Genomic DNA, 17046 nt, shown 5'->3' on the forward strand with positions numbered 1-17046 from the left:
AAAAAGTCAATCCTGGTACTATTCACTTTACCCTTTATTTTGTCCTTATCATTAAAACTCAAAGTTTTCAAGTTCTTTTCATTAGTTTTTCTTTAAAATAATCAACAATTCATGTGCTTTTTAGTCTATATAAATATGCATTTCAACTCCCTATTTGGGGGTTTTGGAAAGGAGAATGACTTATATGAAATGAGGGCACTAAGTTGACGTTTTTTCAAATTAATAATATAATGTTATGTGCGAAATTTAAAACTCATGACATCATATTACTAGTATGAAATATCATGTGTGTTTTTAATGGTATAGACAAGTCATTCTTATTGAGTGTTTTCAGCGCTACATTTATCACATATTACCGTCATTTGCATCATATCTCTAATAATAAAAGTATGGTCCTTTAATATATGTGGATCCTATCTCTATTAGAAAAATAGTACAAATAATGATATAAATATGTATAGTAAGAGTAACATTTTCGTTAAAATTCATCCTTATGATCAGTCTTTGGTGAGTTAATTAAAACCAGAGGAGTTTGCGCTAGGGATGGTGGGGAAGGGCAAATACCTGTGTTTCCTTGGATTCTAGGGCTTCTAATCTTTAGGATGAGGAGATGGGGAATTGGCTCTCAAGTGGGGTGTTGGCCATGGCCTATGGGGACTATAGGCATGTAGTGTTTGCTGACTTTTTTGTGCATATCATCATAGGTTTGGAGAATTTGGTAGATGCCACCAAACTTTTGTGAGCTTGGAAGTCACTCCTTAATAAAATAAAACGAAAGTTTATTGTTGGCCAAGTAATTTTTGACGCGCTTAGATTTTTCTATGGCCCAGTAATATTTTGCTGCCTCCTCTCATTTGTATGGCCTTCTAATATCTGTCTGCTTCCTCCTCTTTAGAGGAGTCTTGGTTTTACTTTCAGAGAAAATAGTTACAAGGATTGGAATTTGAACCCTAATGCCTCCTAATAGAAGTTGGTTTAGAAACTATACGAAACAGTGTCAGTATAATCAACTAAAGATTAGTTGGTTGATCAGTCTCAACTTTGCCACTATAAGAAGAATATTATGTATGTGCGGTTATTACGCATGCGCACATGAGTCAGTGCACGAATAATTCTTACAATACTTTGCTTATAAATCACATGTGCATGAATAATCGCTACCACTACTCTTCTTAGAAAGCATGCACAATGACAATCCAATGCACTAGGGTGATGTGATCTTTGTCTAAATTGTGGCTGATACATATCATCTCGGTGGATCAACCTGTAACTTAAAATGACTAGACAAACTTTTCTTTGGATTTCTATGGAAAACGAAGGGAAGTATCCAAAGAAGTTGTTTGTTTCTCTCTCTGAAAAATCTATTGTCCAAGTCCCACCAGGGAGAAAAGAAGAATTGAGGGAGAGGTCTTTTAAATTTTAATGCCTAAAGAAGTAGACACTCAGCACAACTTTCATCTTTTACTTTTCTCTTTTGGAGCTCCTCGGTTTAGTCAGTTGATTTGGCCCGCCCATTAAAACAGAAAAACGCACACAATCTCCCATTCCTTGGTGTTTGGGGCATCCCGGCAGTGTGCGTGTGGGTGCGAGCACGCGTGCATGTTTACGGACCTAATACACACACGTACGTACCTTGGTTTGCATTCTGCATGATGTCAATATCTAACGATTAACACCAACTTTGGGGTATCAATTACCTAGAAGATTTTCAAGCTCTCATGCTTCCAAGTTCCAAGGATGATCTTCATGGTTCCATTTATTAAGTAAATCAATTTAGGGTTTAATTAATCAACTCAAATTATAGGATGTTGATAAGAAATATGAGAGGACCTAAGACCATCAAATTACAATTGATGACTGATGTGGCAATCTGAAGCCTTATTTCAAATTTTGTAATTCTTCAACCAAATTGTTGAATGTTATTTTATTATTTAAATAGAGCTTTAAATGATTGTAATTATTAAAAAAATGTTGAAATAAAATTTTTATTGGTTAAAATGTTAGTGGAATAAGGGATCCACTATTAAAATGAATTAAAAATAAATTTGACATCAAATCACTAAGTTTTCAAATCCAGTTAGCAAATAACATTTCGGTTGGAGAGACTTTTAATATCAAATATACACAGTGTCATCCACCTAGAATTTTGACATCTCATTTGGAGATGCTCTAATACACACACGTCCGTACCTTGGTTTGCATTCTGCATGATGTCAATATCTAACGATTAACACTAACTTTGACGTATCAATTACCTAGAAGATTTTCAAGCTCTCACGCTTCCTAGTTCCAAGGATGATCTTCATGGTTCCATTTATTAAGTAAGATCAATTTAGGGTTTAATTAATCAACCCAAATTATAGGATGTTGATAAGAAATATGAGAGATTCCTAGTATGGTTTAATTAAAAGATGCGAATAGAAGACATAAGCTCAAGAGTAATGTTATTCATACCTTATTTTTGTACCACATTTTCATACCACCTTAGGTGACATTTGATGTGGACAGCCACATCATTTGAATTAATCAGATTTTTAAATTTAGTTCATTATTTAATAAACTAATAATTAAGAAAAACTAGTTAATTAAATGATGATTGTGGTATATGAGGAGTCTTTCTCATTCCTTTCCTTGGGTTTTGCAAATTTTTCAAATGATGTGGCTGTCCACATCAGATGCCAACTAAGGTGGTATAGAAATATGGTATAAAAACATGGTATGAATAACATTACTCGAAGCTCAAGGCAAAAGGGGTAGAGGAAGACTAAGGAAGAGTTGGAAAAAGATTTTAAGAAAAACATGAAATACTTGGAGCTAACGGAAAATTTGGCACAAAACTGAGTGCATTGGCATTTTAGAATTCATACAGCCGACCGCACTTAGTGCGATAAAACTTTGTTATTGTTGTTGTTGACTAGTATGTCACCAATAGTGTTTTAGCCCTTAGGGATCCCTGTTAGCATGAGTCAATATTAGGAAAAGTAGGGAATGTAAATAATAGGAGTCCTTTATTAAGTAGGTTTGTGTATATGTTATTTGTTTCCTTGTAAAACTATAATAGTACTGATGTATATATATATTTCTAAACAAGTAATACAAGAAAACATTCCGTAAAAGTTCTATTTGGTATCAAGAGCGCCGAAACCCTAGTTTTTTTTTTTTCTTCCGCTGTGCTTGGGTGACTGTTTTTCTGCAATTTTCTGCAGAAAACAGTGGTACCGTGTGTGTGTGTAATCTTGCTGCGTGCAGTGTGGTTTTCTGCAGTGTTTTTTCTGCAATTTTTCTGCAGCAAACAGTGTTGCTGTGTGTGTGGTATTGCTGCGTGCAGTGTGGTTTTTCTGCAGTGTTTTTTCTGCAGCAAACAGTGTTGCTGTGTGTGTGGTATTGCTGCGATCTCTGCTGTGTATTTTTCTGCAATTTTTCTGCAAAAAAGGTGTGATCCGTGAGGGTGTTTTTGGTGATTTGGTGAGCAACTTCTCTGCACAGTTTTTTGTCTGTGTGGTGTGGTTGCGTGTACGTAGTATCGTGTTGTTTGTTTGTGGATTGCTGTGCTGTTGGGTTTGAGCCTTTTTTCGAATCCAATAGGTCACGGGTTTGACTCCGGCGGAAGTTGTTGTTGCTTGTTTGTTCTTGCAACGTGTGGTTCCGTAATTGGTAGGGTGCTGTGATTGCCGTGTACTTGTGATTGTCATTTTTGCGTATTATTAAATGGCAAATACAGGTTGGATTTTAGATTCTGGTGCAACGGATCATATGACATATGATAAAAATATGTTTCAATACATGACCACATCTCACAGGAAAAATATATCAACTGCCAATGGTACTTTGGCACCCGTGTGTGGTGCCGGCACTGTGCATCTTACCCCTACACTTCCCCTACATCATTGCTTGCTTGTTCCTTCTTTATCCCATCATCTGTTATCCATACCACAGGTTACTGAACAATTGGATTGTGTTGTTCTAATGTATCCATCATTTTGTCTCCTTCAGGATATTCAGACTAAGGAGATAATTGGGCGTGGCACTAAGAGAGAGGGGTTGTACTATGTGGACGACGTCGTTTCTGGCAGAGCTAATGCGGTTCGAGCGTCCCGGTCTAGTAATTTACAAGAAGTGTGGTTGTTGCATCGTCGGTTAGGGCATGCATCTTTTGGGTATTTACGGCGTATGTTACCTAGTCTATTTAGTGGAATAAATGAATCAGACTTACATTGTGAAGTATGTATTCTTGCTAAAAGCCATCGGGCTTCGTTTCCTCCTAGTATGAATAAAAGAGCTTTACCGTTTGAACTTGTGCACTCTGATGTTTGGGGACCATCTCCTGTTGTTACTTCTTCTGGGATTAAGTGGTTTGTTACGTTTGTTGATGATTGCACTCGTATGACGTGGTTATATGTGGTGAAAAATAAGAGTGATGTTGGTATGGTATTCCGAACCTTTTCTCAAATGATTCGGACACAATACTTATCTGTAATTAAAGTTCTTCGTTCTGATAATGGTGGTGAGTATCTTAATTGTGAGTTGTCGGAGTTTCTTTGTGATCAAGGCATTCTCCATGAAACAACCTGTCCCTATACTCCACAGCAAAATGGAGTGGCTGAACGGAAAAATCGCCATATCTTAGAAACGGCACGTGCTCTACTTCTGGGCGCGTCTGTTCCTAAGATTTTTTGGCCTGAAGCAGTTACTTATGCGGTCTACGTGATTAATCGTATGCCCTCTCGGGTGATTGACTTTCGAACTCCTCTTCAAGTTCTCACTCAACATGTTCAGGTGATGTCTACTCATACTCTCAAGCCCCGGGTATTTGGTTGTGTGGCTTATGTGCATATTCCGAAAATTCATCGCACTAAGTTGGATCCGTGTGCCCTTCGATGTGTGTTTGTTGGTTTCTCATCTCACCAAAAAGGATATAAATGTTATCACCCTGAGACTCGGCATATGTATGTTACTATGGATGTGACCTTTTCTGAATCGGAGTTTTTTTATGCCCCCGTATCTTCATCTTCAGATCACCAGGGGGAGAGCTCTAGTGGTGATCTGGAATGGTTGGACGTGCCAGAAAATACTGTGGTTGATGTTGAGGCCGTGCATGCTGGTGCCGTGCCTAATGCGGCAGTGATCATACATGCCGTGCCAGAAAATACTGTGGTTGATGTTGAGGCCGTGCATGCTGGTGCCGTGCCTAATGCGGCAGTGATCATACATGCCGTGCCAGAAGTTGCTGCCGAGAGCAGCATGCAGTCAGAAGCAAAAGATGCCGAGAGTGATCCACAGTCAGGACAGTTCATTGTTGAGCCTACTTGTGTAACCCCCTCTCTCTCTAGCTCCACGGTGATGCCCAATGATTCTTCTCTGAATAAACCTGAGGTAAGTATTGTGGATGATTATGTAACTAATGCAAGTACTGATGTAAATACATATAAGCTGCCACCGAGACAAAATCGGGGTGTGCCACCTGACAGGTTTTCTCCGGAAGGCAAAGTAAAGTATCCGATAGCCAACTATGTCTCATGCAATGGTCTTGCACCAGAGCGTAAGACCTTGATAGACAATATGGAGGCTATTCGAGTACCAACTCGTGTGGATGAGGCTCTAAAGGATCCAAAGTGGGCAAATGCAATGGATGAAGAAATGTTGGCGTTACAGAAGAATAATACCTGGGAGGTGACGTCCTTGCCGGAGGAAAAAAAAACAGTTGGATGCCGGTGGGTGTTTACTGTCAAATACAAAGCCGATGGATCAATAGACAGGTACAAAGCAAGGTTGGTAGCTAAAGGATACACCCAAACATATGGTGTAGATTATCAAGAGACGTTCTCTCCGGTTGCCAAGATGAATACGGTACGTGTTCTGATTTCTTTAGCTGCTAATATGGACTGGCCATTAAAACAGTTTGATGTGAAAAATGCTTTTCTCCATGGGAACTTGGAGGAAGAAGTATATATGGATTTTCCTCCTGGTTACAGTGCTGGTAGAAGTACCGAAGTATGCCGGTTGCGTAAGTCTCTTTATGGGCTGAAGCAATCGCCTCGTGCATGGTTTGATAGGTTTACTCAAGTTATGAAAAAGATTGGGTATTATCAGAGTCATTCTGATCATACATTGTTCGTTAAACGGAGACAGAAAAAAGTGACAGCCTTAATCATCTATGTAGATGACATGATTATTACTGGGGATGATTGTGATGAGATTTCAAGGCTGCAGAGAAATCTTGCGGTTGAGTTTGAAATGAAGAACCTAGGGGATTTGAAGTATTTTCTTGGAGTCGAAGTTGCTCGATCTTCGAAAGGTATTTTCTTGTCACAACGTAAGTATGTTTTGGATTTGTTAAAAGAAACTGGTATGCTGGGATGTAAGCCAGTTGATACTCCTATTGTTGAAAAACATCATCTATGTTTGGATCCGAATCAGAAATCGGTTGATAAGGGGAGATATCAGAGACTTGTAGGGAGACTAATTTATTTGGCTCATACACGACCAGATATTGCCTATGCAGTAAGTGTAGTAAGTCAATTTATGCATTCACCGAGTGAAGATCATATGGCTGCTGTTATGCGTATCTTAGCTTATTTAAAGTCTGCACCTGGAAAAGGAGTTCTCTATCGGAAGCATGGACATTTTAGGATTGAGGGGTTCACGGATGCTGATTGGGCAGGAAGTGTAGGTGACAGACGGTCTACTTCGGGATATTTTACTTTTGTAGGAGGCAATTTAGTCACATGGAGAAGTAAGAAACAGAAGGTAGTATCAAGATCCTCGGCTGAGGCCGAGTATCGAGGGATGGCTCACGGCATTTGTGAGATTCTCTGGCTTCGAAAGCTTCTTGAGGGGCTTGGGTTCAAGCCAAAGGAAACCATGAGACTATACTGTGATAATAAGTCAGCAAGAGATATAGCTGATAATCCGGTACAGCATGATAGGACAAAACATGTGGAAGTTGATCGACATTTTATTAAAGAGAAGCTTGAAAGGAAGATTGTGTCAATACCTTTTGTGAAGTCAGAGGAGCAACTTGCAGACGTTCTAACTCATGCAGTATGTAGTCGAAGGTTTGATGACTCACTTGTCAAGTTGGGCATGTGTGATATCTATGCACCAACTTGAGGGGGAGTGTTAGCATGAGTCAATATTAGGAAAAGTAGGGAATGTAAATAATAGGAGTCCTTTATTAAGTAGGTTTGTGTATATGTTATTTGTTTCCTTGTAAAACTATAATAGTACTGATGTATATATATTTCTAAACAAGTAATACAAGAAAACATTCCGTAAAAGTTCTATTATCCCAAAAAATATGAAATTTGACTGACAAGCTTACTTAGGCAATTTACTTAATTGTGATGTCTTAAATTTGACTAGTATGCCACCAATATCATTGAGTAGTACGGTTTAGAGATATTTCTTTTCATTTATAAATGTGATGTGTTAAATTCGAATATTTGTGAATAACGAGTTCAATACCTATTTTTTTATTTTTTTTTTATTTTGGCAAACAGAGCTAGATTAACCAGGCAATGCCCAAAAGTACAATGAAAGCCAAACAACAGCAATCCCCAAATACAACCAGGAAGTACAGGGGTTAGACTACCTGACACTCAAAGCAAGGCTCAAAGTGTCTCCCGTGGCACCTCCCTCACAAATTAAGGCGGACAAGGTAAGCCATCCTTATTTAAAACATGCACAAGTGAAGATGGGGGCCTATCCACCCAAGACACATCACACATCTCCACACACCTTCGCGACGCCAAATGGTCAGCTGCCAAATTGGGTAATCTTGGAATCTAAGACCAGCGACATACATGAAAGGCTTCTCCAAGCTTCACACACTTCGCTAAAATAGGAAAAGCCTCCCACCTGCCCTCAGAAATTGAACCCCGCAAAAAGGATATAGTGTTGTGAGAATCCGATTCAACAACCACATGAGTGAGACCTAAAGAGATACCCAAGTCACAACCATTCTGCACACCCAAGGCTTCCGCAGTATCCACGCAAGTTGCTCTAAGTTTGGTGCAACGAGTTGCCAAGAAATTCCCCAAAAAATCCCGCACCATTGCCCCTGCATATCCATTGCCCTTAGCAACATCCCAACTGGCATCAACATTTATTTTTACATAGGGAAAAGTTGGCGGCACCCACCTAACTTGTCCCTCGCTATGAGATAGGTGTCGTCCCTGTCAACTAGAGGAAACCTACCTCGCATCAAGGAAAGCCGCCACACTAGTGGAAATAGCAGAGAGGACCTGAAACGGATTGATAGCTTTATGTTGGTAAAGGAAACGACACCATGCTTTCCAAATGTGCCAACAAGAAAATGCAATGAGAGAAAGAACCCGCATCAAGTCATTCTTGGAAAGAACATGATCCTGTAGAACAGCCAAAAGCCAAGTACCCCACGATGTAATTTTCGGAGGATTAACTCGATATGTTAAAGCACCCCCAAATCAAATAGCTTTCACCCATGGACATAGAAGAAACAAATGTTCAACAGACTCCTCATGTGAATGACATAAAGGACAAAACGGTGAAGGCGCAGATTTCCGGTTGTAAAGAGTTGCCATCGTGAGAAGTGCACGATGCAATGTCTTCCACATAAAACATTTCAATTTAGAGGGAATAGCTGCCACACCCACTTCCATTTATTTTCCAACTATTTCAGTGTATAGATTCTTACTTTTAAAATAAAATAAAAAGGTAGGTTGCATGAAAAAAAAAAGCCCAAATTAAGTGTAAAATTAACGGTGGCAAAAGAATCGGTAGGGTAATCATGAAAATTGAGGATCACAAACTCCTCTTTATTTTTATGATTGTTTCTCTCTTATCTGGTCCCACTATAAACATCTTTGGCAGCGAATAAAAAGTTTAGTTCTATGGATGGAGAGATTTTTCAGATTGGTATAAGGGATGGTACATCACGTGTAGGATATGTATGTTAAAAAATTAATAACTTAAAAATTAAAATTTCCCACCACTTATACAAAAACACGTGATGCACCACTCGTGTTCTGTTCACAATGAAAAATTTCTCCTATGGTTGGCCACTATGTCATTATTTCTGATGCCAAATCAGGGACGGAGCTAGAAAACGTTATTTAGTAGGGGCAATCTTAACTTCCAGTTATACTTGAGCAAAAAAAAAAAAAAAAAAAAAATTATAATACCAAAATTTCTTCAATAATTTGATTGCTTTTCTTTTTCTTTTAAAATTTCATTAAATCAACTTGTGGACATATTTTTACAATAATAGCTTATTATTCATATTTTTTGAAAATTTCAACTAATCAATTAAAATATTTAAATACGATAAATTTAAGTTCAGTGAGCATCGTGATTCTTTTTCCCTACACAAAACTTCAGTGAGGGCAGCAATCCCCAGTAGGCCTTAGCTGCCTCCATCCTTGTGCACCATAGTCGAACTCATAAGTCCCATATTGAAAGTAACTAAACCTCATCCAGTTACTTGAAAAAAATAACAGAAATGATTTAAACACACCCAAATTCTTTTTCACACGGGCCAAGTTTATTTAAGGGAACTTTAACAAAAAATCACATTTTTACACTAAAAAGTCAATATTGGTATATTCACTTTACCTTTTATTTTGTCCTTATCGTTTAAACTCAAAGTTTTCAAACCCTTTTTATTAGTTTTCCTTTTATTTAAACACAAAATGTACATAAGAAAAAAAAAGAAGCGCGAATATCATTTTTCAAAATAATATGCACAATATCAACGGATTCACTTATCTCGCCATGGTACGTGGTTGCATCATGCATGATAAATCCAAAGTCATTTTCCACTACTAGATAAGTTAATTTTCTGCATTTTCCAGGAGGACTTGTAACTTCTATTTGCCTCATATCTGAGGTCCGTTGTCCTACATCAAGTGAAACTCAAATTTGATTGGTCTAGCCAACTCAAGTATGGCATGTTAGGCCGACTGTTAGGATCAGAATGAATGCTGTACTGCCAAATGGGTCATAAAGTAGCAGACAATATGCTTGTCGTGACTCGTACAATAGCTGCGTCTGCATTCCCGCTTAGCCAATCCTGCATAATCTGATAGATTCATCCTCAACATGTTTTGTAGCTTTCTTTTATTGTGCACCATGCATTCTAAAAGTTACCTATCATGGTCATCGTTTCCCATCAGTCCCATCTCTATCTCTTGCCCTATGTTTCAGCTCTCTTCTGCCCCTTTCACTAAAGACTTTGAAAGTTTGAATCACCTATATCAGGTACTAGTAGAATATCAAGTTTGCTTACTTCTTGCCATGCCATACTGTGAATCAAGGCAAACATTTAGACAAGAATTGACGCTATCAATGTTTGATTTACAATCTAACGACTCAAAGATGATGAGGATAAATTATTTTTCAGTAAACTAGCATATGGTGTGTGACTTGCAGTCCAAGTCATAAAAAATTTGCCATCCATTGCATTGGATGCTTAGATTTGCATGGTAGAATTTTGACAATCTATAATAGAAGAACCTCAAAATTCAAACACCGGATCATATCCCATACACCAATATATGGTGGAAAAACCTCAAAGTTCAAAACTAGTGCAAATATTAAGGCTTTCTTAAGATGATCCACCCCAATACATTAATTAAAATACCCATTAACAAGGTTTAGAGTTTTGAGATTATAGGGGAACAAAGGCCCAATTGATGTCCCCACTAAACAAAACCTTGTGTTGAGTTGCTAAGACAGCATGGGACAGAACCCTAAAATGTCCCCCATTCTCACCCTACAGGCCATAGTGTCCACAAGTCTCATTGCTGGCAAGCAATATTCTCCTCTCAAAATCTCAATCAATCTGGGCTTTACCCAATTACAAGTTTTGTTGGAGAAGATAAAGATATAATTAGATAAGATAAGAATTGTGGGAAGTGCATGGAACCCAACAACTTGAATCTTTTAAGTACTGTAGATGAACGAATTTAGGACAATTCGTAGGAATAATCATTTTTTGACGTTTAGATGTATAAATGATTATTTTTAATAACGATGACATACTGATCATACAACGACGACACAATGACATAACGACATAATGACATATAATCATTTCTAGAATCAAATGTCAAAAAGTGATCATTTTTGCTAGTTGTCTATCATTTAATCTAACAGTCATATGGCAAGAAGAACTCAGCACACATAGAACTTCAACTGAGGGTTCTTATAAGGCCTACTCTACAATTTACCCCAATGATCTAGCGTTTTTTTTTTTTATGTTTGCTTTTAAAGATCATCTATACCAAAAGTCAACTAAATCTAAAATCATATGACTATTAGATTTAATGAGAGACATTTTAGGGGCGTTTGTTTGCCCTCACTAAGTGAGACTGGACTAGACTGGACTAACTGTTAGTCCAATACCCTGTTTGTTCCGTGCTGGGATTAACATTAATGAGACTAAAGGGGACTCGCATGAACAAAACCCTTCGCTAAGAGGTCTTAGAGAGATCCCCTAATAACCATGGGATTGCTAAGATCTCTCTCTGCTATTGCTTGCGTTGCTAGCTTTCTATCCTTACTCCGAAATCACACTACCAGACCACCACACTCTTTCTCTCTCTCCTCGTCATGCTAGGCTATAGGAACCCAGTCACCAACGTCTCGCAAACCAAGTCACCAAAATTCTGCCTTCATGCCGACAAACCCACAACCCAACTCCCTACTTGCTTGCCGACGAACCCACAACCCAGATTTCCCCTATTTGCTTCACAAAGGAACAGTTGATTCGATATGCTAAATTGGGTTCTCCATTTTCGTCAATTTAACTCGAATCAGACTCAGAAAATAAAGATAACGATCTTGACCTCAAGGACTTAGAATCCGAAAACAATCTCCACAATTTCATATCCATCCGCTATCCCGTAGCTCCTGCGCCAAGCCGTTTCAGGTGAAACAAAGTAAATACCAAGTTTCATATTTTGAAGAAAAAGAAGAAGGCCAGAGTAATTTGAAGTTAATTGGGAGAAAAATGGATAGGAGTCAGTGAATGGAGGTGAAACGGGATAGAAAAGAGAAAGGGGAAAGAGACAGTGGTACAGAAAAGGGCAGAGAAAGGGGAGAGGGGAAGGATGCAGTGGCCGGAGGAAAAAAGTGAGACGGAAGGTAACTAAGAGTTTGACCAGAATAAAAAGATGGAAGATGATTCTAGAAAGGAAAAAGATAATTTAATAATAAAATATTAGTATATATATAGATTAAATGAATAATAAAATATTTTAAATATAGATTAAGTAATATAATATATGAATCCTGTTTTTTAGTCTGATACAACACCAAACGTTTCACTAAATCAGTCCAACTTAGTCTAGTCTAAACCAGTCCAGCTTAGTCCTTGAAGCTAATCCAGTTCGAGATAGTCCAGTGCAACAAACGCACCCTTAGTGTTTCTTTGAATACCGTATTCGTTTATTTGAATGTTGTAATGGGTTTGATTTATTTAATTTTTTACAAAAAGGATTTACGAATGATAAACTAAAATAAAAAATTTTCGAATCATTTAAAAAATTACGAAATATACACTAGAAAATATCGTGCAAACAAATTATTCAAGATATCTCACAGATTGATATATATAGTCTCATTCCATTGAGGGTTTCCTCAAATAATTTTATTTAAGAGACACTTTGGTAGCTTATTTCGTAACTTTTTTCAACGATTTAAACCATCAATATTTTAGTACATCATTCGTAAATCTTCCTTCAAAAGTTCAGAGAAATCTAAAATTATTAAGATATCCAATTGCAGTGAAGAAAATAGATGAATTCAGTTATTCAAATAAACACCAATATGACTCACTATTTAATCCAACGGTCAAATTGTATTGGATTTAGGATTTATTTTTGATAAAAATGACATTTGAAGGAAGACCTAAAAAATAGATGATTAAATCGTCGAAATACAATATGGAATGAGTCTCACAAAAAAATCTGTACAATAAACTTATTTAAGAGATCCCTCACGGAAGGGGATCCCTCAAATACGTGGTCATGGTAACTACACACATAGTGCTCAACCACCTAAAAGTATATGCATTATATTATCAAAATTCCAACCCTCTTGTCGCCTGGAAAGACATTGCTCTGATATGTCACTTTGAATAACAAAATTGCTGACCATTCCCAACAAAGACGTCATTCGTGTCTCCTAGCTTGGTTTGGGCAACATGACTTAGAGAAGCACCTGGTGTCCTCTTGTACAAATTGAAAATGATGTCGGCCATATAGGCATTGTAGATAAACTCCAAGTTTTTTTATTTTTTTTTCGTTTTGGTTCCTTTTCTTTTTTAATCTTGTATATATGCACAAGTTAATATTAAGTCTCGATGATAAAAAATTCAGAGAATATATAATTCAAATGATTAAGAATATTCGCCTCTTCACGTAATGTTCTAAGTTCGATTTCTCCCTCTTTCAAAATCACTTTAATGAAACAAATGTTGATTAAAGATGGTTAAAAAAATGGTTAATAGGAATATAAAGTAGTCATCTTGCACCCATATTTATTTTTCTACTAGGGATATTGGGCCATCTTTTTATGAACTAAAGACATTTGGGTTTCCGTTCGGCTCAAAGGAGCTTAAAAACACTTTAAAATTATGTTTATACGGCCCAATTCAGTTCAAATTTCAATAATTGTAGTACAAATTGTTCAAAATTGGGTACCATTGGTGATTCAGCGTCTGACACGTGTTAAGGTGGTCTAATTACTCCTGCTACCATCAGTCATTCTGTCGTTGTTGGGTCTGGGTCCTCTGGGTGGATAAGGCCAGTCCATGACTCCGTCTGATGTGTATCGCTTAGGTTATTTTTAACCGAAGGAAGATCAAATGATAGTTCTGTAAGAAATTATATTTTAATAAATAGTGCTAGATTATATTTTATATTATCTTCAAATGAGAGGGTCAAAGGATCATATGTCAAATATAATTTATTATTTTAATTAAATTAATATGGTCAATTAAATTAAACTACCATATTAAAATAAGATTTTTAAACATATTTTGAATGCCACTTGTTCCCAAATGAAAAGCTTCCGTATTTCTTATCTTTATATAATCTCAATAATTTTTTCTGATAAAATTTCGAGTAACATGTGTCGCTAATGTGAGTAACTCTCCAGATTTCTTATCTTTATGTAATCTCAATAATTTTTCGGATATGATTTCGAGTGACACGTGTTGCTAAAGTAACTCTCTATATTTCTTATCTTTATGTAATCTTAATAATTTTTCAAATAGGATTTCGAATGCCACACGTCGAGATATAATTGGTTGTGCAAATTTTAGATAGGATTCTTATCTACATGGCACTTCTTATCTTCAGCTTTCAATGTTGTAGGAATGGTGTAGGTATTTATAGGAAAATAAATTAGATTTTTTTTTTAAATTCGTGCAAAAAAAAAAAAATTCAAATTCCAACGGTAACCTGATGGCAGCATGACGTTAGCTAGCTAGCCGCTGCTGGCTGGCGTCATGTTGACGCCAGGAAGCCGTTGGCATTCAAATGGGTTGAGCTGGAGGGCTGGTGGCTGGCTGGAAATGCCCAGCATGCTGGCCTGATTTAGGGTTTGGCCCCGATGGGGCCCACAAACCCTTTGGCCTAGTCTTTGATTGGAGACGGTTTTCGTGTCATTCAGAACTATTTTTAACCCTAAGGCCATTTGGTTGGGTCGGTTGAAGATGACCTTACATGACAATCCCCGATCCCATTTACATATTATGGGTGCTTTTAAGTACGTTAAAAGCGAATTTGAACCACATTATTACTAGCTAATTGTGAGGCTAAACCTATCTTCCTCCCTTTAGTTGGATAATATTATTTGTTCAAAAAACAAGAGTGTTCCTCATGTATTTAGTTTAGGGTTATGTTATCCACACATTCCATTTTATCTCTCATGTACTTCTTAAAATCAAGATAAAAATTTAAAAAAAGTATGTGAGAGAAAAAATGAGTGTGTTATAGCACCATCCTTGTTTATAATGACAACATGTTTACGATGTCCAACCGCGTCATATATAGTTTTTTTTTTAATTTAGTATTCTTATATTTTGGAGTTTTACTACAATAGTATATACTATAATGATATGAGTTTTATACAAAATTATGAATATCTATTAGATCCTTATTTTTAAGATCTCACCGTTAGTTTTCCGACGACTCAAAATTGTGTATTTTGATCATATCTGAATGGTGTTGGTCCCTCAAAGAAAATAAAAAACCAACGCCTTTTGGATTAAAGTAACAGTTCAACCAAATTACAAATTCGAGATCATATTTTCAGGGGAAATTACAAATTCGAGATCATATTTTCAGGGGTTTATATGGTAGAGTGTTATTGACACATTAAAAATCTTATTTTACACTTCTTACAAGTGTATTTTTCTTTAAGTTTGGAGTGCCAATAACAATTCGCTAAGTTTAAAGGGCAGTATTATTTACATATTTATTTTTACTTCTTACATATTTTTTTTCAATTTCCAGCTATCCTATTGAATGAACTAAAAAGATTAATAACAAAAAATTAATAAGGATGTGTGGTGCGGTAAAAATAGGTGTGTGAATAGCACTTTCCTTAAAAAAACAACAACAAAGCATTATCCAACTAAGTGAGCTCGGTTGTATAAATCATAAAACATTACTATGCTCAATTTTGCACCAAATCTTCCGTTAACTTCATATGTTCTTGTAACAATACCAAGCCAAAAAAATCAGACCGAGATGGTAGATCTTAATCCAAGATTAGACCACACACGTATGTGTGTGTGTGTGTGTGTGTGTGTGTGTGTAAATATAAAATATAAAATGCAGAAGGAAGCAAACTATCCTTAATCACAGATTGCCCTAAGACACTGAAATACAAAATGAAAGAAAGAATTCTCAAACGAAAGGTGCGTGGATAGCACTATCCAAGTTTAAATTTGGCCGTCACCATTGACATATACCAAAAAGCACGTTTTCCATTTCCATGGACTTTATAAGCTGAAGGAAATCTGTAAACAACATAAGGGGTTTTCTATTGACCTGCAAATTAACCATTGATATATCACTACCATTAATTCAACAGCATTTTAGAATCCACCATGGTCCATATACACCTCAATTCACAAGATAATATTCCACGACTTACATTGGATTAATTTCACATCATGGAGAACAAGTGCTTTAGTGGAGTTTTGAGTCTTCTAGAAGTACAGGGAAACCTCGACAAGTTAATTAGGATTATTTTTTACTATGCGCAGTACAATATATGAAATTTCACTTTATTCTATTGGAATGTGATATTTATACACTCTTAACACACTTTTTTAATTTTCGACTGTCGGATTAGATGAATTGAAGAAGATCAAATGACAGAAATTATTATGGGGTGTGTGATAAATAAAAAGAGATGTATGGGAAGTAAAAAAAAATGTGTGGATAACACACCCCTGTACTCATCAGTTGTATCTCACTTTACTATTCATTTTTTTATTGAATAAAGAGGCGTTAGTTTTGTTAACGGTGACAAAAACTCTTTAAGGTACCAGTATTTTGTGTATATGTATATGTACCATTGTTGTTTTAGCATTCTTACAAATGGAACACCTGACAAACTTTATAGACCCATGCAATTTCATCACCAATATCACCAATATTATTTCAACTTAATCATTTATTTCTAGGTGTTGGGTTATATCACAAAAGGTCTCGGTGATATTAGAGGTAGAAACTCTCATATATTACTTGTATATTATTTTGTCATATGAACGATGTGAAATCTTATTCTTCAATACATACCCCTCACGAGTGGCCCCACATGGGATCACAAGAGAAACCAATTCCCCCATCGAGAAATGGTCAAGTCATTATGCTGGAGTTAACAAAACTTTTCGAGAAACCAGTCATCATTTTGAGGACTAGAGCCGACGTAATTTTTCAATGTCCAGTCATTCAATATCTTTAAGCTAGAGCTAACGCAATTTTTCGAAAGCCGAACTTAAGGAGGGAAAATTAGAGCTCAATAAATCGGGCCAAGGATGTGTTGAAA

This window comes from the organism of the source record quoted next, unplaced genomic scaffold, assembly GCF_019419815.1.
Source record: "Pyrus x bretschneideri cultivar Hongxiangsu unplaced genomic scaffold, Pyrus_bretschneideri_v1 Contig22, whole genome shotgun sequence".
In the NCBI taxonomy this organism is placed as follows: domain Eukaryota; kingdom Viridiplantae; phylum Streptophyta; class Magnoliopsida; order Rosales; family Rosaceae; genus Pyrus; species Pyrus x bretschneideri.